We start from the raw sequence: 23,098 nt of genomic DNA, 5'->3' as shown, positions 1-23,098 counted from the left end.
TATATTTTTTTTTTTTTGCCATGCTCTGGTGCTGCACTACTTGGGTTCAGTTCCTGGTTTTATTCTTTCCCAGCTGTGTGATCCCTGAGTCGCCATTTCCTCATCTGTAATTTGGGGATAATAATCATACCTACTTAGTAGGATTAAATGAATTAATATATGTAAATTGCTTAGAACAGTGCTGGTGCATAGTAAACAATAAATTTTAGCCATTAAATTCCAATCAGCCATAGCTCCAATTTTTAGGCATTTCTAAGGGTAATTTGAAAGCTCAATATTTTTTACAATTAAATAAACCTCAAGTTTATATATTGTGCAGTAATTAACCTGTACTACCAGTTGCCTTGGAAATAAGCCAGGCTTTTAGCCATAAAAGGTTTTCAACTGGGTCCCAAATGACTATCTCTTCAGTGTTGATGTATATAGCAGATGGTGAACTGCATTTTTTAAACCACTCCTTCCAAAGAGTCGACTGTAAAGTTCTCAGAAAAATCCAATGCCCTCATTACGAGAGAGTACCATTGTCTCAGCTCTCTTACCCCACACCTTAATGAGTGGCACTGTGGAATCCCACACAAAGGGAAGAGACCGCATAATTAGGCACATTGAAGACTTTCCCTGCGTGCTACAGACAGCAGTTTTCAATGACACACTGAAAGCCAGCCACTTCAAATCACTTTACTTTGCTCTCTGGCTGTACCGCAGTAACAGCACAAGTTGTTCGTTCAGATACCGGAAAGGCTTACAGTCCAGGAAACTTTTTTTTTTTCTTGTCTACAGCCAATAATCTTGTAGCATGGTGATATCACTCCACAGTTATGCAATATGACTTAACTGTTGGATAGGTGACAGGAATTCCACTGACACCAAGATCACAATGAAACTGCTTAACTGCTAAATTAGTCATATTGTACATTACAGATAAGTCACTTTTAAGCTGTGATTAACTGCCAGTTCAAACAGTACTATTGTCTGGGTAGGGAAATCAGGCCCCCATCACTCATAGTTTAAATGATCACATCCAGTTATTCCAGCATCTGAATAATGCAAACAAGGTGGTTATTGAACTTTACAATATCACGGGCTCTTGAAAAGAGACACAGTATGAAAAGGAAACACTTTCTATTCTCTATTTTTAGGGGGAAACTTGTACAAAATTTCCTTGACTATCTTCTGAAATCAGTCATTTTATTCTCTTGATGATTTTTCCATATAAATAGGATGAGAATAGGATCCTGTACCTTAATGATGAGAGGGATTGTTCAGTGTTGTTCTCTTTTTCTCACCCAAACTAGCCTCTGTCCTACAATTCATCTACACTGTGAAAGGGGACTTTTTACTGCCCACAAGCCATGATGAGATAGATATCATTTATTCTGTAATATCAGTTGTTCAAATTTTCTCATTTTTAAATTGCTTAAATTTTCCCATTTTTAACATGTGTTAGAAAAATTTAGGAAATACTGAAAAGCACAAAAAGAAAGAAATCCCTCACAATCCCACCCTCCCCAAAACAACCCTAATTAAAACTCTGTTGTAATTTCTTCTCCTCCCAAAAAAGACTGAATGAATACAATAGCCTAACAAACTTCTTACCTGGCGGCATGGTGGGTGCTGGGCATAGAAAGATAACGAAGATTCAATCCCTGCCATTCAAGAAGTATACAGCTTATTGTAATGGGGTATCTAAACACAAAAGAGGCATTTAGCAGAGGCTGCAGAGTGGAATGTGGGGTAGAGGAGATGGAAAGGGATTATCAGAGCAGATTAGAGAAATCCTAGAGCAGGGCTACTCAAAGTGTGGTCCACTGGGTGACATCAGATTGTACAAACTACCAATGGAAATCGAGAGTCAGCATTTAAAATTTTCAGAGCAATTTGACAGAGTAATTGTATTTCTGTTGAATCTAATAATTTTTAAATTGGGTTTATATTTTATGCCTTTTTATTTCATTTTGCTGTTATTTATTTTTATTGCATTTTCAAAAATATCAGTTCACAATGGATTAGGGATAAAAAAATTAAAAACTCCTCTGTCACTATGAATAGTTTGAAAACCACTGGCCTCAGAGACTCAACAGGTAAGCTAAGTGTAGGCTAACCAACTATTGTAGTTTGTGCTAAAACTGGGAAAGTTTCAAGCAAATCAGATGACTTGGCTACATCAGAAGTGTTTAATTCCAAGAAAAAGTTATCTTCATCAGATAATAGATTAGATGAAGGGAAAGCAAGCATCATCAAAGATATAATAGAAGAAAATTTCTCTGAGCTTAAGAGAGGTTTTAGTCTTTAGGTCAAGAAGGTTCATTAATAGCCAGGCAATATTATTAAATAGAGTGCCATAGCTAGCTATTATCTGATGCCCTTTCTAAATTCCAAGGATCAAGACAAAAATCTATAAGATCACCCACACACATGCAGAGCAAATTGAAGTGAACAGAATAAATTAATCAGGTAGTGAAACACAGTATTTTATACTGTTAATCCATTTCTTTAGCAAAAAAGATGTTTGCTTTTGCTTTCTAAGTTAAAAAAGAAAAGAAGTATGAAGACAAGACTTTGCTCTACGTATTTGTATGCTCCAAGCAGGCCCTGGGGTGGACCTGTAGGGTCTCCAGGCCTGGCATTGCCTGTTCTGTCACTATCAAAGAAAGCTCACAGCTGAAGCAGCTGATCCAGTTCATCGAAAGGCTCTTAGTCTAAACCTGTGGCCTCTGACACATTCTCCCTGCTGACTCCTTCCCCTGAGATTGTGTATCATATTGCCTGTGTTAGCATATAGTATTTTCAGCTGCTTTCTATTGTTATAAAATACTGTAGTACTACAAAGAAAAGATAAGAAATAAGGGAGAATTGTCTTTTATATACAAATATAACAATGAGGGTAGAATAAATGGAAATAGAAAACAATACCAGGAAAGATGAAAATGTGAATTTGCTAATGTGAAGAATGTAGGCCAAGTGAGGTGACTCACACCTGTAATCCTAGTACTTTGGGAAGTCAAGGCAGGAGGATTGCTTGAAGGCCAGTAGTTCAAGAATGAACATAATTTTTTTGATTTGGCATCAAATCTGCCTCTAAGCTTCCTTGTTGGGGATGAAGAAGTTAGGAATCACAATCATTAAAATCGTTGTTATTATGATGAAGGAAGAAGCATATAAATTTCCAGCAAGACATTTTTTTTCTGGTATCAAAATCTAAAACAAATCCTCAAGGGGGTGGGGCATCATGTGGTGTGGTAGACACTACCCTCACTATAATTTCCATAGTAAATGCAGGAGTGAATTTCACATACCTGCTTTGTTTTTCTTTTCTTTTTTGTTTTTTGGTGGGTTTTTTTGAGACAAAGTCTCACTGTGTTGCCCAGGCTAGGGTGCAGTTGTGTCACCATAGCTCACTGCAACCTCAAACTCTTGAGGCTCCAGCGATCCTCCTGCCTCAGCCTCCCAAGCAGCTGGGACTTAGGCCCAGCTAATTTTTCTCTTCTCTTCTCTTCTCTTCTCTTCTCTTCTCTTCTCTTCTCTTCTCTTCTCTTCTCTTCTCTTCTCTTCTCTTCTCTTCTCTTCTTTCTTTCTTTCTTTCTTTCTTTTTTTTGTAGAGACAGGGATCTCACTCTTGCTTGGGGTGATCTAGAACTCCTGGCCTCAAACAATGCTGAACCTCCCAACTCAGACTCCCAAAGTGCTAGGATTACAGTGCAAGCCACCATATCTGGCCCACTCCTGCTTCTTAAAGGGATCCTCAAGTCCATGAAGGGTTTCAAGATGTATAAATACATTATAACCTGAAGACCTTATTTGATTCAAGGATAGAACTTAGAATACCCTAGGAGAGTAGATGAATGGCATATCACTTAGTGTTCTCTGAACATTATTTCTCTCAGCCAGGCTCGTATAGGAACAGGTAATTTGAGGTCTCATGATGTCTGAAAAGAAGTTACTCTGGTGCTCTCTATTGCTGATTGAGGGAATATAAAAATTCTAGTTTCAAAGGAAATACAGCTGGACTTTGTTTACCCAGCGCTTTCCAGCACTGATATATTAGCACTGGACATCAAATTTATGTGAGATTCAGCTATTATGCTCACATAATGAATATTATGTTAGAAGGTATGAAGCATTTAACATTCTTAATAGTTTTTCTTCTCCTCTGGCACTCTGAATAGATTTAATAAATGCTGTAATACTTTCATTAATGTGAATGGAATTTTTAATCAAAATATTGTTATAATACCCAGTCTTCATAAATTTAAGTTAGAAAAACTTCTTTTATCTGTAATTTGTTTGAATGAGTAAGAATCAGTTTGCACATCACGTGTGTACCTTATGATCATGTTTTGTAAAATAGATATTAATATTTGTATAACTATAATATCCATAAATATGTAAGCATAGAAAAAGCATTGTAGAGATACTGTATAATAAAAATATTAACCTGGTTATCTCTGGGTGGCTGGATTCGGATGACTTTTATTTTTTTCTTTGTACTTGTTCATATGTTTGAGTGTTCTGGAATTAAACTACTATTATCTTTGCAAGAAGAGGAATAACAGTATTATTGTTTTACTTTAAGGCATGTAGGGGTGAGAGCAATTAATGTCTACATCATCCTTAAGGCAAATCAGTCAGATGATCATCTTGCACCACCACATACCTCTTATATCACAGTTTCTCTTTATCAACTTATATGATGATTTTCAAGTGTTGGAAAGTTTAGGAAAGAGCACAATTCAGGCTGGAAACAAATAGCACTTTTGCCAATTTAGCAGCTACGTGACTTTGGGTAAATTTTTAGGCTTTGGATTCTCGATTCTTCATCTTCAAAATGGAGACTGGATTGTTGGAAGCATAAAGTGAAATCGCTGATACAAAGTAAAGTGCCTGGAATAAAATAGGTGCTCAGTAAACATTATATGCTTATTTGCTTGCTCTATTCCTAAAAGGGTTTGTCCTGATTCTATAAACATTAGCTCCCTTCCCTATCGTAGCTTTACATAAACCTGGTTTCAATCCAATAAAAGTATTTGGGAAAAATGAGGCCCATAATCTCTCTTTTCCCATGTTCACTACTTAGAAGAAGAGAAAGAGAGAGGAAGAGAGCAAAAAAAAAGACTTACTGAGGATCTACTGAATATCAGGCATTATGTTATGTCTGTTACTTTGCTTAAGGAAGGTTCTACATTTTCCCAAATACTTAGACATCTGTGAAGCGTCTCATGTTTCTACCTTATTATTAATGCATTTACCTCTTGAGAACGATCTTACATTATATCACCATTCACCCAAAAACAGCTTCCCTGTTTCTGTTTTTATCTTCATAGACTCCTAGTTGTCACTGATTATGTCATCATCACAGTTAGGTCACATTTTTAGAACTTCATGTCATAGCATTTGGGACCTGAGCGATGTAAATTTTATTTTTCTATTTCTTCATCTGCATGTCAGTATGTCTCCAATCTTTATTTTTTTTTACATTAATTCATTGGTACTCTGTCTCTTTAATATATGTTAAGCATGCCTTACTTAAATGAACCTCATTCTATGTGGAAAAAATGAGGCAGAAAGCTAATGAAATGGATATCTCAAATTATCAGGGCCCAGTTTTGAAAATTTGACTAAATTAATCCCTCTAAAAGAAACTGAATCTCATCAAATTTACAACACGGGAAAGCATACCAGTATGAGAATGTTTCTGGGTCTGTGACGGTTCATTTTCTTTATAACGTGGCCTCAGTATTTTAGAGACAGTTAAGCAATTGTAGAGAGGCCTGCAGCATTTGGGAATGAGGCCTCCCTTCCTAATGATCTATTGCAGTTGTATTGCACATAGATTGCACAACAAAGGTTTCTATTTTCCTACTTTTTTTTTTCTTTATCATGTGCCAACTAAGCCTTTTTTTCTACACTCCCTTAAAACCTCACCCTTTCTCATCTTTCATGTTTCTGTCTTCCTGACATGAAAATCCTAAGAAGGTAAATTACTAATTGCATTCCTCAAAGCCCCAAATAAATATGATGTAATTAGGTACATAAACATGACCTGCATCTTTTCCCCCTGAAAGCTTTCCCAGCAATTTGTCCACTAAAGCTTGGGTTTTCTGCAAACACATTTCCCAGGAAGTGTCCCCAAATGGCATGTGATCTTTCCATTTTAGACGAGCTGCCTTGATCAGGTATCACCCAACTGACCTGCTTTTTTTTTCTGCCTTTATTCTGAACACAATGTTGTCTCTACAGACTATCCACTAAGTCCTGGTTTTTCTTCACTGAATTCCATTCTCTCAGCCCTATCCCTACACCACACTTGACACATGCACTGGTTGCTAACATACCTTTTTATTATTCCCTCTTGATTCTTATTGGGCCTCTGAGCAACCTAGAAATGCTGTGGTCATTTCCCCAGTGTTCCCTTCCAAGATTTTGGCCCTATGGAGCTTGGCTTCAGGTTTGCCATCACCTCATTTACTTTTTTAGTTTCCAATTGGCTGGGAGCCAGCCCTCTGCTCTCTGCCCCAGGCTTACCTTGTAAGCTACCTATCCAGGTCATGAGTTTTATTTATGTCTCTCACTATTTGAGGGAGTAAATCCAACCCAAAGTAGTGAAGATGAATGAAAGGGGAAGAAACTGATCAAGGCTCTAAGATGCTCTTAGACCATAGATCACAGAGCAGAAGGGGTCATAGAGGCCATCTAGTCCAAGTCTATCATTTTATAATGACAGAGTTGGGACCTCTGAGTCTAAAGTCATACACCATTCAAATGAATTAGTGCAAGAGCTTCCAGGAGGAGCATTTCCAAGTGGTTAAAATCTTTGACTTTGGAATCATATAGACCTGGGTTCAAATCCAAGCTGTGTGGCCTTGTATAATTAATGTCAACCCACTAATCCACAGGATCCTTACCTATCAAAATGGGGATGATAACGACTGTCCTACTCAGTTGTAGAGCTGGATATATGATTACTATTAATTATTAACTAGAATCCAGCTCTACTGACTTTTAGTCAAATGCTCTTTTTTTGTTTTTTGAGATAGAGTCTCACTTTGTTGCCAGGCTAGAGTGAGTGCTGTGGCATCAGCGTAGCTCACAGCAACCTCAAACTCCTGGGCTCAAGTGATCCTCCTGCCTCAGCCTCCCAAGTAGCTGGGACTACAGGCATGTGCCACCATGCCTGGCTAATTTTTTCTATGTATATTAGTTGGCCAATTAATTTCTTTTTTATTTATAGTAGAGACGAGGTCTTGCTCTTGCTCAGGCTGGTTTTGAACTCCTGACCTTGAGCAATCCGCCCACCTCGTCCTCCCAGAGTGCTAGGATTACAGGTGTGAGCCACCACGCCTGGCAAGTCAAATGCTCTTTACAAGATAATGCTGCTATTATGGTTCTAGTACTCATCTTCCAAGATTCCATTTTTAATTTTTACTGATGGTGGTTTGACTTTGAACAACTTATTTACAAAACTATGCTTCAGGTGATTAATCTATAATATAAAGCTAATAATAATATCTAGTATATTGGTAGTTGTAAGGACTAAATAGATAATTCTTATAAATATAGCATTTCACACAGTGTCTGGCATATAGAAAACAACAAAGCATTGAATAGTTTTATATAGTCTTAAATGCCCAGAACAAATGCATGAATGAGCAGGATATCCTCCTCCTATGTACTCTAAGAAACAGATCCAAGGTTATACATTTGGTTCTCTTTGTCCCACAGTGTTCATATTTATTCATTCAAGCTGGGCCTTAAGCAATAGGTGGCATTAGAACATGTAGAGATGGAAAAAGAGATGTTTTCCACCAAAGCAACAGCTATGAGCAAAGGACAGAAAGGCGAAGGTGCATGGTGGGTCTCTTAAACACTAAGTAATTAATTCTGTTTGGTTTCAAAGCCTTTGAATTAGCTTCCTCATCTGTACTTTCATCCCCTTCTTTCTGCTGTAAGAAATAAAATACTAATATGAACATGGTTACAATCTTTCCAATTACACTTCTGTTCATCAAATCCAGAATAAAGTCCTAATTCTTTTTTTTTTTTTTTTTTTTGAAACAGAGTCTCACTCTGTTGCCCTGGCTAGAGTGCCATGGCGTCAGCCTAGCTCACAGCAACCTCAAACTCATGGGCTCGAGCAATCCTTCTACCTCAGCCTCCCAAGTAGCTGGGACTCCAGGCATGCACCACCATGCCTGGTTAATTTTTTCTACATATTTTTAGATGGCCAATTAATTTCTTTCTATTTTTAGTAGAGACGAGGTCTCGCTCTTGCTCAGGCTAGTCTCGAACTCCTGACCTCGAGCCATCCTCCACCTTCACCTCTCAGAGTGCTAGGATTACAGGCGTGAGCCACCGCGCTCGGCCCCAAAGTCCCAATTCTTTAGCACATCTTTCAGGCTTGTCACCGTCTCTTCTTGATTTGCCAGCCTCAACTTCTCTTCTCAGCCCACTACCCTCCCTGAGCCACTTGGACTTGTCTAAATCTTCTGATTTACTTTCAGCCCTCTGCATGGGCTATTTCCTTGGCCAAAAACACTGTCCTACTTGTCCTTCAAAACTGGTTCAGATTTGTCTGCAGCAAGTCTTTGAACCTTTTGCCTACCCCCAACACTCCCCTCCGCACACAGGAGCAGAATTCCTCCTTGGAAGTCCAGTAGCATTCTGTGCTTACCTCAAGCACAACTGGTAAGGCACAGGTTTACATGTTTGCATCTCTCTCCCTCTAGAAGGCAAGTTCCCTGACCAAAGATGCTGGGTGTTTTAAAGAACCTACTATGGGCCAAGCACTGTTATAGGAACTAGAAAACAAAGGACAAGAGACACAAAGTCCCTGATGTCTTGTAGCTTACAGTCCAGTGCAATAAGACAAACAATTAACAAATAGGTAAATGAATAAATAAATACTCTCAGATAGTGACAACTGCTATGAAGATAAAAAAAAAATGGTGCAGTGTCTAAAGAGTAGTAAGTGCTGGGAGGCCAAGGTGGGAGGATCATGTGAAGTCAGGAGTTCAAGACCAGCCTGAGCAAGAGCAAGACCCTGTCTCTACTAAAAATAGAAAAAATCACCCAGACCTGGTGGTGCGCACCTGTAGTCCCAGCTACTCCAGAGGCTGAGGCAGGAGGATCGCTTGAGCCCATGAGTTTGAGGCTGCTGTCAGCTAGGCAGACACCATGGCACTCTAACCCAGGCAACAGAGCAAGACTCTGTCTCTAAATAAATAAATAAAGAGTAGGCAATGAGGGGAAGGAAAACATAGGGTAAAGTGGTCTGATCACAGCAGAGAACTGAGGAGGAACCAGCCAAGCCTGGGAATACCATGGGCAAGATTGTTTGATACTAATGGAAGAGTAAAAGCACATAAATATTTGTTGAAGGAAGGATCGGATTGGTTGGGATCTAGTTCAAGGATGTAAAGGGGACTCAACCTCCTTCCATATAGAAACCAGGAGTACAGAGTAACTTTTCAGGCCAGGAATATAAAGCAGAGAAAAGCACCAAAATTATCAGGTCTATTTCAGACTTGGAGCCTTGAGAGGGGTGGTCAGAACTGGTGATCTGAGGGCAAAACAGGTTTTCATAAGCCAACATTGCTTGAAGAACGTTCCAGAAACACTGGACTAGACCCTGAAGTTGCCATGAAGTCTCAGTTTGGGAAATACTGCTTTCCCAACCTCCATGCCACAATCACCTGGGCACTCACAATGCACATTAGCATATTAAAGGCTCCAAATATCTTGGCTTTAGGAAAACCTCATTAACTTTTATTTTCCAAATTAATTTGACCACTATATGCTTTTTGTTTTGTTTTGCTTTGTTTGAACACAACACTGTCTTAATCCTGTGAGCCAGTATTTGTAAAACACACTTTTGGAAGCTCCGGTCTAAATTACGCTCCACAATCCACAAGCCTCACTGTGGTAATTTCTACCTTCCAGTTCCATTCTGCTTAGTGGAAGCATTAAAATAATTAAAGTGATAAGATTTTTGAAAAGATGTAATAGTTTGGTTTGCACGTGTGAAAGTAAAAGGTGCAATCTCTTTTCACCACATTTATACACCTTAAAATAATTTTAATATAACTAAAAATAGTTAATACCTATAAAGATAAATATGTATAAATATATAATAATACTGGATCTGTGAAAAAATAAATTTAATTACTAAAGGTTAAAATCCAATTTGAATGCATTTTATGCACTGCAGATTAATCAGATTTTTAAAATTAAAATTAATAATTTCTGCTCAACCAAGTGCAAAACAAATTAAATTTATCCATCACAAACTCATCTTATTTTGATTACAACCATTTTAAATGGCAGAACTATTAGGCACTGTAAGATTAATTTTTAAAAATCAAATACATTAGACTTCATAATAATATAAATACTTAATAGAGAGAAAAAAATCCATGTCAAAGGCTAATTAATATCACTGACACTTTCCCAGTAGCTAAAAATAAGACTAATAGCGAGTTTCTCTAGTATCAGCCTGTATTATAATAAATTTAAAGTCCATTTGGGAAATTTATTTTACACTTCTTTTATTAGAATAAATCTAACCATACAAGATGGTCATTCTAACCGTTGAAAAATGTTAAACTTCAGTCATAAAATTTACATGTATGAATGATAATGTATATCATTAGAAGACACGGAACCCACTTCCCAGGTAAGTGTTGATTATAGCCATCCTTGTCACATAACTTTTCATAAGTTTTCATTTTTTTAATACTTTTAAAATTATGAGTCATCTCAAATAAAGTTACCTCAGAATAAGCCACTGAGAGAATGAATGCTAGTAGTGTAGTAGCAACAAATGTTAATAGTGTAATTTATTCTAAAGCCAAGTTTTCTCTGGTAAATATCAAATATTTGGCCTGGCATGCTTGTAATCCCAGCACTCTGGCAGGCCAAGGCTGGAGGATCACTTGAGATCAGGAGTTCCAGACCAGACTGGGCAACATATGGAGAGCCCGCCCTTCCCCATCAACCCCACCCCCCCAACTCTACCAAAAAAAATTTTAAATTAGTCAGGTATGATGGCTTGAGCCTGTAGTCCCAGCTATTTGGGAGGCTGAAGCAGAAGGGAGGATCACTTGAGCCCAGGAGTTGGAGGCTGCAGTGAGCTGTGATTGTGCCACTGCATCCCAGTCTGGGCCACAGAGTGAAATCCTGTCTCTAAAAAAGAAAAAAAATTCAAATAATTTGAAACACTCTCCAAACTGGTCTTCAAAATATAAAACAGTAGCTTAATTATTCAGCTGCTTAATATACATCTAATAAAATAAGATCAACATCATTATTAACTAGAATTAACCTAAGCCTCACCAAAAAAATACTGATTTATGCAAGCCTCCAGTCAAAATTCACTTTTATTTATTTATTTATTTTTTTTTTTGAGACAGAGTCTCACTTTGTTGCCCAGGCTAGAGTGAGTGCCGTGGCGTCAGCCTGGCTCACAGCAGCCTCCAACTCCTGGGCTTGAGTGATCCTTCTGCCTCAGCCTCCCGGGTAGCTGGGACTACAGGCATGCGCCACCATGCCCGGCTAATTTTTTATATATATATCAGTTGGCCAATTAATTTCTTTCTATTTATAGTAGAGACGGGGTCTCGCTCTTGCTCAGGCTGGTTTTGAACTCCTGACCTCGAGCAATCTGCCCGCCTCGGCCTCCCAAGAGCTAGGATTACAGGCGTGAGCCACAGCGCCCGGCCCAAAATTCACTTTTAAAGTCTACCTTATGTTTGGCTTATAACAGTCAATTCAGAATTATAACTAAGAATTTTATCATATTTTAATAAATACTTGGTTGTTTTCAGCATTTTGATACTTATTCTTTATAAAGTACTTTAGCACTCATTTCAGTAGTATCTCTTTTGTTTTTCTTCTTGTCACTCAAGCCAAATATCAAGGAAAAATAAATAAGAAAATGTTCAACTAAAAATCTCTCTTGACTGGTTAAATGTCACATCTATGTGATGGAATACCATGTTCCCATTAAAACTCACATTGTATGGGGAGAGAATGGTCTTTCCAATAAATGATAACGGATCAGTTAGACAAACACATTAAAAATGATTGTGATTTCTACCTCAAAATATACATAAAAATCAATTTTAGATGTATTGTAGATCTAAATGTGAAAGGTAAGATAATATGACTTTTAGAATAAAACATAAGAGAATATTTTCATGTCCTTAGAATAGTCAAAGATTTCTCAAACAGAACACAGGCAGCATTAATCACAAAAAAGAACATATTTATAAACAGGACTACATTAAAATTAAGAACCTCTATTGCATGAGAAGTCACTATTAAGAGTGAAAAGGCAAGCCATAGAGTAGGAAAAGATATTTCCACTGCACATCTGGCAAAGGACTCATCCAGAATATATAAAAAGCTCCTGTAAGTCAACATGAAAAACAGACAACTCCATAGAAATATTTTTTTTTATTTTTATTTTTTTTTTTATTTATTTATTTTTTTTTTATTTTTTTTTTTTTTTTGAGACAGAGTCTCACTTTGTTGCCCAGGCTAGAGTGAGTGCCGTGGCGTCAGCCTAGCTCACAGCAACCTCAAACTCCTGGGCTCGAGTGATCCTTCTGCCTCAGCCTCCCGGGTAGCTGGGACTACAGGCATGCGCCACCATGCCCGGCTAATTTTTTTATATATATATCAGTTGGCCAATTAATTTCTTTCTATTTATAGTAGAGACGGGGTCTCGCTCTTGCTCAGGCTGGTTTTGAACTCCTGACCTTGAGCAATCCGCCCGCCTCAGCCTCCCAAGAGCTAGGATTACAGGCGTGAGCCACAGCGCCCGGCCCCATAGAAATATTGACAAAAGACTTCAATAGGTGTTTCACAAAACAAGATATCCAAATGATTGACAAACACATGAAATGAAAATTACACCCACGATGGGAATAAGTACTTACCCACAAAAGTAACCAAAATTGTCCTAGATTTAAGTACATATATCACATTATAATTTTAAAAAATATTATCTATATGCTCCTACAGAGTTTATGGAAAAGAAACAAACATATGCACCTTGTCTGTCTAGGTGAAAAAATAATTTCAAGTAATTACCATCAATGGCCTGGCCTTTTTAGACTGAAAATACCAAGTGTTGGCAAGAATGTAAAACAAGTAGAACTCAACCATTACTAGCAAGAGCGTAAAATTGGTATAACTACTTTGGAAAATGTTTGCCATTATCTATTAAAACTAAATATATGTTTACCATATAACTCAGCACTCCCTGTCCTAGGAGAGAAAGGAGTGGGTATGTCCACTGGAAGATAATGTATAAAGATGTTCGTAGCAGCACCATTTAGGATAGCTCAGGATGGGCAAACAACACAAGTACTCATTAAAAATGGAATGGTTAAATAAATTGTGGTATATTCATACAATGGAATACTAAGGAACAATGAAAAGGAACATATACAAAAACTGAACGACTCTCACAATCATGAGAGAAGTTAGACCAAAAAATAAAAAAATAAAAAAAATAAACCCACACTGCATACTATATGATTCCATTTATACATAGTGTAAAACCAGAGGAGGAATATCTACACTTCACAAGTCAGAATAGCGTTAACACTTCTAGCATAGCACTTGGAAGGGGGCATGAGGGAGACTTTTGGGGTGCTGTTATATTCTACTTCTGGAGTGCTCCTCTATTCTGTTGGTTACATGGGTGTGCTCACTTTGTAGCAGTTTATGTTATACTACAATAAAATTTGTATTTTAAAAATCTTATTATACATATTCCTTTGTATAACATACTTTATTTTCTTTGTTGTACTTTTCTATATTTCCTTGATTTCCTTAATTGAACATATCACCATTGTATTTAAAAAGATAAATATCATCTATGTGCTCCTGATAGGCTTTATACAAAAAGAATACATTAACCAGATTTATCACCATATAGGTCTTGCCTGCCTAGGCAAAAGAAAAAGTTTTAAGTTATTTCCCTCGATAGCCTGGAAAATTGAGTCAAAACATCAAATTGATATGAAATATATCTCATATGAAATGTAATATTGAGGAGCTGTAAAGTAAACTTGGATAAATATGGCCAAAAAATAACTATCTCTTCTATATCAGGAACTTCTTGCTTTAGGAAGTATTTGAAAAACGACCTCATTTTGCCCATAAAATCTAACATGTCAATAGTTCACCTACAAATTGGACATTTTATTTATTTATTTATTTCAGACAGAGTCTCACTTTGTTGCCCAGGCTAGAGTGAATGCTGTGGCATCAGCCTAGCTCACAGCAACCTCAAACTCATGGGCTCAAACAATCCTGCTGCCTCAGCCTCCCGAGTAGCTAGGACTACAGGCATGTGCCACCATGCCCGGCTAATTTTTTCTATATATATTAGTTGGCCAATTAATCTCTTTCTATTTATAGTAGAGATGGGGTCTCGCTCTTGCTCAGGCTGGTTTCGAATTCCTGACCTCGAGCAATCTGCCCGGCTGGGCCTCCCAGAGTGCTAGGATTACAGGCGTGAGTCACCGCGCCCGGCTGCAATTGGACATTTTAAATACTTCACCAGAAGTCCAATGAAATGCATTTTAATGAAATAAATCACAGGATACCCCAGACTTTCTTCTAACATATGAAATAAATGAAAGAACAAATGTGTCCTCATTTTTTCCTTCTCTTCTCTCTCTTTGCTGGTCCCTTCTACCTCTCTCTCCTGTTCTTCCTCTTCCAAGGAATACCTTGCACTGCCTTGGTAGCTCCTTTTTTTCCTCCCTTACTCTATTTGATCTCAGTCTTGGGTGTGCCAGTAAGGCTGGAAGGTCTTAAGCTTAGTTCTCCTAGTGTTTGAAACACAAACTGAAGTGGAGGCCCCTGTTTATAGCTGGGAGATTTGCCTCTAGCCTCTCTAAAACTGGAAGTGCAAAGAGAGAAGGGAAAGTGAACAATTATCTGTTTCTTCTCCCCTCCCCAGCTCCAGCCCCTCCCCCTCAGCTCCCCAGCCCAGGCCTAACTATAGGTCAAAACGAATGCAGCTGCCAACACTGTGATGTGAGCTTGTCCACACTGACTGACACTTTTCTCTCGTTCACGTGGTAGGTCACAGAGCAGTAGGGGAAAGGGAAGTGGTGATGCAACATCTAATAGCCATGCTAGGGATGGGGGACCAGAAAGTTGTTAGGAAAAAACCTAAATTCGAACAGTGAAATGGAGCTTGTTTCGATCACAGTGAAAAAGAGTAGCCCTTCTCACCTATAGTCACAGAAAGAGCAAACCAGGTGCTACCCGTGTTACAGAAGAATAAAAAAATTGCACAAACAAGATAATGTATTTCCGAGTAATTTGAAAACCCTGAAATTCTCCAAATATCACAGATTAATTATAGCTATAATGCTAAATGCTTTAGGGACTTTCAGAGCAACTTGTATACTTAAAAGGGGGTAGAAAAACTCCAAAATTAATAGACATCCTAGAAAGTCCCCCCAACAGAAACTCTGAAACCTGCATCTAGACTTTCCATTTAACAGGACCAGGAAGGTAGGGGTAGGGGATGGGGGGGGGGGGTTTCCACTGGGCCAGGACAGAGGAGAGCAGAAAGGTCACCTCCTCCCAATCTGTAAATATCTGAAATCCCCTTAGGGAGGATTGTGATATGAGGTTGGAAGACCCAGAGCACCTAGGAGGAGACCTCAGGCCAGAGCCAGGAGGTCGCTGACAAATGACATGTGGAAGCTGCTTTTCTGGTGCTGCTGGCGAAGGGGGCCATCCTCCCCCCAACAGCCCTGCTGAGGCAGATGGGTGGTGGGGTGAGAAAATGTCCTGAGGGTGCTGACTAGATTTGACCATTTGATGTCTGAGGAGGATTTGGGGTGAGGCAGAGAACAAAATGACTTGGTAAGAAAACCATAAAGGCAAATGAAAGACACAAGCTAGGAGAAAGAATGCTAACTATAAGGAAAGCGATTGTAGGTAGGTTGAGAGATAGGCACAGGGACAAAAGAGAAAAGAAAAAAAAAAAGAAAAGGAAAGTGGTTAATGTTTGAGGGGTAGGAGGAAATCATTCTCAGAGTACCGGAACTCACTTCAATCTAAAGCTCATATCTGAAATAGATTCACACATTGTTCAGGCCCAATAGTTGTGGTTTAGGTGCCATTACTATATTGGGCTGGGAGGTTTGTTTTTTTAAAAAAAAAAAAATAAATTTATCACAAATGCTCTAAAAGATTCTTAAAAACTTTTTATTATGAAAAATCAAACATACAAAAAAGTAAGCAGAATATAACGACCTTCGTTTACCCAGTACTCTGATCTAAACATTGTCAAATCTTGGTCAATATGCCATTCAACCACATCTATTTTCTTCCTTCTCATATTAGGTTTTTGTGGAGTTTTTTTGGTTTTGTTTTTGTTTTGTTTTGAGACAGGGTCTCACTTTGTTCCCCAGGCTAGAGTGCCATGGTGTCCTAGCTCACAGCAACCTCAATCTCCTGGGCTCAAGCAATCCTACTGCCTCAGCCTCCTGAGTAGCTGGGCTTACAGGCATGTGCCACCATGCCCGGCTAATTTTTTGTATATGTATTTTAGTTGGTCAATTAATTTATTTCTATTTTTAGTAGAGATGGGGTCTCGCTCTTGCTCAGGCTGGTTTCGAACTCCTGCCCTTGAGCAATCCGCCCCTCTCGGCCTCCCAGAGTGCTAGGATTACAGGCGTGAGCCACTGTGCCCGGCCTCATATTAGGTTTTTTTTTAATTATTGGAATTAGATATATTCTCATGTTAGTCTAAAGCACATTCCAGATACTGTATCATTCCATCCATAAATATTACAGTATATATTATGCATCTCTCTGAGGATACAGGGATAAATAAACTCAGTTTCTCCTACTCTTCTCTCACAGCACATTTTTGACATCAGATGTGTGTCCTCCAATTCCAGTCAATTCTGACAGTATCTACCTGGAGATAGCATCAGATCCCACAGGCTGAGGGCTTGGTCCCCAAGACTTACCCCCTTTCCCAACTTCCGATACCAATTGCCAGCCGCAGGTCTTTCACCTGTGTTTCTGACTGACTGGCTATAAATCGAGGTCCCCATGACCCCATCCCTGGGCTTGATTAATTTGCTAGAGCGCCTCATAGAACTCAGGGAAAATAAGTAATAAATTACATTTACCAGTTGTAAATTGTAAAGGATGTTACAAAGGATACAGATGAAGAGATACATAGAGAAGGGCATGTGGGAAGGGGTGCAGGTCTCCACACCCTCTCTGGGCACACCACCCTCCAGGGACCTCTGTGTGTTCAGCTATCCAAAAGCTGTCCCAAACCCTTTCCTTCTGGGTTTTTATGAAGGCTTCATTACATAGGTGTGAATGATTAAATCTTTGGCCATTGGTGATCAATTTAACCTTCAGCCCCCCTCCCCTCCCCAGAGGTTGGGGGATGGGGCTGAAAAGTCCCAACCCTCTAATCATGCTTTGATTTTTCCCTTGACCAGTCCCCATCCTGAAGCTACCAAAGGCCTGCCAAGCCCTCTGTCAACTCATTAGCATAAAAAGACACATTACTTTGAAGATTCCAAACATTTTAGTTGTATACCAGGAAATGGGGACAAAGACTAGACATATATTTCACAACATCATAGTCTCTAAAAGATAATAATTCCTTTTATATTTTTACAAAATAACCATAATATCATTATACCTAAAAAGCGATGTCTTACTATCATCAAACGTCGGGGAATATTTTGAAGGCATTTCTACATTAAAGCCTCTCCTGTTACTGTATCCAAATTGCTTGTGCATTTTAGAAGACCTTAAATGGGTGAGAAGAAATTTTACCAAGAGAAGGGACCAGGAGATGAAGCTGTATCAGGAATCCTGGGTAGGGCAAAGACCCAGCAAGAGAGGCTGTATCCCATGATTAGTAGCCACAGAATAAGGCTGTGGAGTGGAGGACAAGCATCTTGTAGGACTCCATACTTGGCTCTAGAAAAGTCTGCAGCAATCAGTAGAAGTCAAAAAGCCAACCTTGGAGCTGCTGTCACTGAAAGCAGAGAATTAGGGGACCTATTTTACGGGGAAAAGGATGTTTTCTGTTCTGTCTACACTTTCTCCAAATCTGTTGTATTAATATGTGTACCATAAGATATTTTAAAACGGATATCATTTACAGATAAGATTAAAAATTAGAAATAAAGTTCTCGTATTTTTCCCACACCCTAATAGATCACTTTGGGCCCTTCACTTTGGAGACCACAGAGTTTGTTTGTTACAGTTTATCGCAAGAATAGTCTTTAAATGGGTGACAGGGAAGTCAGGTTTGGCAGGTTGACAAAGAGCCTGGGGAAACCTGTGCAAAGGAGAGTAGAGGTGAGTGGTCTCAGCCTGGGAAGGAGGTTTTAAGAAATGTGAACATTCAGGCCCCACCTTGTACCAATCAAATCAGTAATTCTGCGGTGAAGTCTGTGCATTGGCACTTTTTTAAAAGTTCCCCGGGTGATTCTAATGTGCAGGCAGAGTTGAAAAACCACTGGTATGGGTGTCTAAAAATAATCAGTTGCTTAACGTGAGAATATTAGTTCTGACTTAAAAGCATTTTATCCTACTACTTTCTCATCTAAAAGCGGAGAAAATGTTTTACTCTCTTATAAAGAAAGGGTGCAGGAAAGTGCGAGAGTAAAAAGGATGCAAAAACTTTAAAGTAAAAATCATACCTAACAAAAGAATAGTGAGGTTCTCTCAGAAAAGGATGGTTTTCATTTCCATATTCCAGGTTCTAACTTACTATATCTTACACTGATCCAAAATTTTGACAGACTTCATTTTCACTCAAGCAAAAGCACTTATCCTATTAGATTATTAAAATGATCTAATGACTATTTCATATTGCAATCATATGTTATTTCATATGTCAAAATAATTAATTCTGGCTACTTAAATGTTTTCTTTTTTATCATGTTTATCTCTCAATTGGGAAAAATAACAAATCTGATCTTTAAAAAATAGAAATACATTTTATGATATCTGAGGAACTGACTTCATCAAATTATCCTGGAGGGAAAAGCCAGTCCAAAAATGTAAACTGCAGGCAGCTGGAAAGCAAAATTCTACACAATGAATGACACACCAAATCCTGCAGGGAAATATGCACCACAATACATTGTTTCCTGTGGTTTCCTGCCTGAAGAACACTGAAGAACAGCAAAAGTTCTTCTAGAAATGATTTCCTCAGCTGTCTCATGGATGGATTTAGCATAGCTATTTGGTCAAAATGTTAAATCATTGTCAAATTCAAGCATGTATATTTATAAATGTTTACACATGTAATCATAAGCTCCTAAAAATGAAGGTTAAAAGAAACTTGAACTGGATTCCATTTTATCACAATCCTGGAATGCTGAAAATGCTGTGGCAAAGTCATCAATTCATTCATCTAAGTGAAAGCCTATAAAAACACAGGCATCTTTAGCCACATCCTTAAATTTCAACATTTTATCAATTCCCCAAAAGATATATTGACATTATCTTTCGTGCTAGAAGCAAAGTTAATTGTCTTCTGCAGGATACTTAAAATAAAATGCACAATCTAAGTTTATTTTATGATGTTTAAAAAGGCTAAAATGAGCTTGTTCCACAAATAGCCTTTGTAATAAATCCTGGGAAGTCACAAGAGGACTGAGTGATAGCAGCACATACCTACCATAGATGGCACTGTGCATTAGCTTGGCCACAGGGAAGTATTTATTAAACTGGGGTGGTTGTCACAACAGACTCTAAGGTAGGGCAGATAATTAACATCAATTATTAATATCTTTTTATGATTTTTACATAGTAGTTTACATTTTTAAGTGATTTATAATTATTTGTCATCCTTCCTTGGCATGTTTATTGCCATAATTCAGGACCTCCATGTCTCTTACCTGGACTACTCCTAACTAGTCTCTCATCTCACTCCAGCCCATCCTCACTGTCAACAGTGTTCCCTTGACAACACATCTTAGAGCCTGTGGCTCCTGCTACTATTCTATGGAATGCTTCACCCTTTGTTTCTTGTTTCTTTTCTCCTATTATCTCCCCACATTCACTCCTTACCCTAACTACCTGGAGCTTCCTGCTAGTCCCCAAACGCATTTGGTTCTAAACTCTGTTCCTTTGCTTTTCTTCGCAAAGATCTTCAAGGTCTCCTTTTCCTGACTGGTAAACTCTCACTCTTTGAGATTAAGCTAAAACTTCACCTCTTCTATGGAAGCCTTTTTGGAAAGCTCCTAGGTTGGCCATTCTAGCTTTTGTGTTATCTTAACCTTTGTACATACTTTTATTGTCATTTTTATCATCATTGTCTCCAAATCTGGTCCCCCTCTCTCCAGTATCTTCCCTAACTAAAAATGAGCTCCTCCAGGGCAGCCTCCCTGTCATAGTCATCTTGGCATCCCCAGAGTCCAGCAGGTACTCAATTCAAGGAACTAATGAGTTCTACTGATGAATTATTGAAAGAATTTTTGTTCATGTTTGAGGTAGAGAAAATGGATTGATACAAAGTAGACACTTAATGTTATTTCATCTAGATTAAGGCTGAGAAATCTATTTCACTATAAGCCAACTGTGGAAAATTAAAAATGTTCACTGGCTGCTTTTCTAAAAATGGATAAAATGAAAATGTTTTTATCAAATTAAAGAATTTCAGTGTGAAAATAGGCATTTCCTGTTATAGGCACTACACTGCTAATACCTGAGCGGATTTGAGAGGTAGTAACATAGTTTTCTGATCTTAGATCCTGAAATCCATTTTAGGAAGTATCATAAAGCCAAGAAGTGGCAGGTTGCTCTTCATCAACCAGGATCATTTATTCTTGACATCAAGCCTTGGCACTTGGATTATGGAGGAACGTAGGACCACATAGTCCTTGTTCCTTAGGGACTTTTCTTTGCCATCCTCTCTATACAAAGGGCCTCTTTAGCCTCTCTACCTAAATGGATTCTTCTCTCCCCCTTCTCTATTTCTGTGAGCCAGGTTAATACTTAGCAAAGCAAAAAAAGAAAGAAAAAGAAAAAAATTAAAGTTGTTCTTTAGCAGCCCCACACAAATAATACCCTAGGGGAATGCCTGTATCTATGAATAGTTGTTTATAAACTATGATTCACAGGGTCTCAAGGGGCTATGTAGCAATTTGGGAGACTGGTTGGATAGGGCATGTTTTGACTATTCCATCACCTATAGGCCTTGGGCATTTCTGAAGTCTTCTCACAGTATTAGGTCAACATAACAACAGTCAAGTTGTGTCTACAGGACATCAAAATAGCTATCTAATTTGATCGAGTCAATTATTTTTAAAGCATATCTATCTAGGATAGGAAAATTAGGTTATTTTGCATCCTGTAAAAGGTGAAACAAATAGATATTTAAATATATATTTTAATTATCTACCTCATTGTATTAGACTAATTCTCTATTCTACATGTATTTTTTAATTCTTTCTCTGATTGTATTAGACATCATCATAATATGATTCAAATGATTACTGCTCTGAAACTGTGAGATTACCACCTCAGAGAGGAAAAACCTGATATTATGAAGCATCTGCCAAGTACTTCATAAATAAAATTTCATTTACTCAGTACTGCTATGAAGTAGATATCACATAGCCCCATTTTACAGATGAGGAAATGAAGATTGATTAAGAAAAGTTAGGTAACTGTTCTGAGGTCACATAAATGCATTTGATTGAGCAGGCATCAGTGCCCTGTCCTTCACCGCACCTCTGCCAGAGGCCCACAGAGTTAAAAGGAATCCAGAAGATTAGCCAGGTAAAGGCTATGGCCTTACTCCATAACTGCACATAAACCAGGCCAGAATGCTGAATGTGGATTGCTGGTCCCACACAGTTCCAGGAAAGGAAATGCCTCAACTGCTTAGAAACTCCAGTACAACAATCCTTATCAGAACACAGCATCGAACTGAAATGGGTTTTTTTGTTGTTTGTTTGTGTTTTTTTTTTTTTTTTTTTTTTGAGACAGAGACTCCCTCTTGTTGCCCCGGCTAGAGTGCGGTGGCGTCAGCCTAGCTCACAGCAACCTCAAACTCCTGGGCTCAAGCAATCCTTCTGCCTCAGCCTCCCAAGTAGCTGGGACTCCAGGCATGCACCACCATGCCCGGCTAATTTTTTTCTACATATATTTAGTTGGCCAATTAATTTCTTTCTATTTATAGTAGAGACGGGGTCTTGCTCTTGCTCAGGCTGGTTTCAAACTCCTGACTTGAGCAATCCACCCGCCTCGGCCTCCCAGAGTGCTAGGATTACAGGCGTGAGCCACCGCGCCCGGGCCTGAACTGAAATCTTGACTTTACAAATACAAGTAGTTGTCATCACCCTGAGAAAAGACAAATTTCCTCACATTTGGAAATTATTAGGTCACCCCTTGACTATATTTTTGTATAGTTAAATAATTTGATTTCTTTTTGTTTGTCTTAATCAAAGTTAAACAGGCACATAAGGATTCAGTTACAAGGTTTGATGTGAAAAATCGTGATCCCTTGTGCTTCCTCCAGGTGCATTTCTCACCACTCCAAAGGCAACCACATTCAACATTTTTAGGGATATGGTTTCGCTTGATTGTTTGATTGGTCTTTTTGGTGTTTACTTCCACAACTTTTTATGATATATCTGCTTATGTTGCTAATTCGATTTTTAATGTAGGCATTTTCCATGACTTCTCACTGGGGAACATTAGAACATAGCTTTCTTTCACTATCCTTTCCCTCCCCATCTCACACATACACCCTTCCCATCTCTTTATCACCCCAAACTACCATAATTGTGATTAGATTAATGCTTAATATGTATATTATAAGTATACAAGTGTTATTTATAGCTAAGCTCTGTAGTATAGCTACTATAATTCTTCTTCTTTTTCTTTTGGCTCAAACTTTTGTTTCCCTAGAGTTGGTTTTTGTTTGCTTTGCCAAATACTCTGTGTGCAATCACTAATTTAATCCCAAACTCTTCATAAACTGTTTAATCTTTTTCTTTCTTTCTCTTTTTTTTGGAGACAGGGTCACACTATATTGGCCAGGTTGGAGGGCAGTGGCTATTCAGCT

General features: G+C 38.4%; 1 long non-coding RNA gene across 1 annotated transcript; it reads right to left on the bottom strand.

Moving 5' to 3' along the window:
* Nucleotides 1-672: 672 nt before the first annotated feature.
* LOC105881258 (uncharacterized) lies at nt 673-21,933 on the bottom strand. Its single transcript, XR_001158617.2, has 4 exons — nt 19,923-21,933; nt 4,655-4,881; nt 1,597-1,686; nt 673-1,037 (listed from the first exon to the last, which is right to left on the bottom strand). It is a non-coding gene; the product is annotated as an uncharacterized LOC105881258 (long non-coding RNA).
* Nucleotides 21,934-23,098: the final 1,165 nt, after the last annotated feature.

This window comes from Microcebus murinus, chromosome 1 (genome assembly GCF_040939455.1).
Source record: "Microcebus murinus isolate Inina chromosome 1, M.murinus_Inina_mat1.0, whole genome shotgun sequence".
Lineage (NCBI taxonomy): Eukaryota > Metazoa > Chordata > Mammalia > Primates > Cheirogaleidae > Microcebus > Microcebus murinus.
The sequence above is the reverse complement of the archived record's forward strand: the minus strand, read 5'-3'. Positions and strand labels throughout refer to the sequence as shown.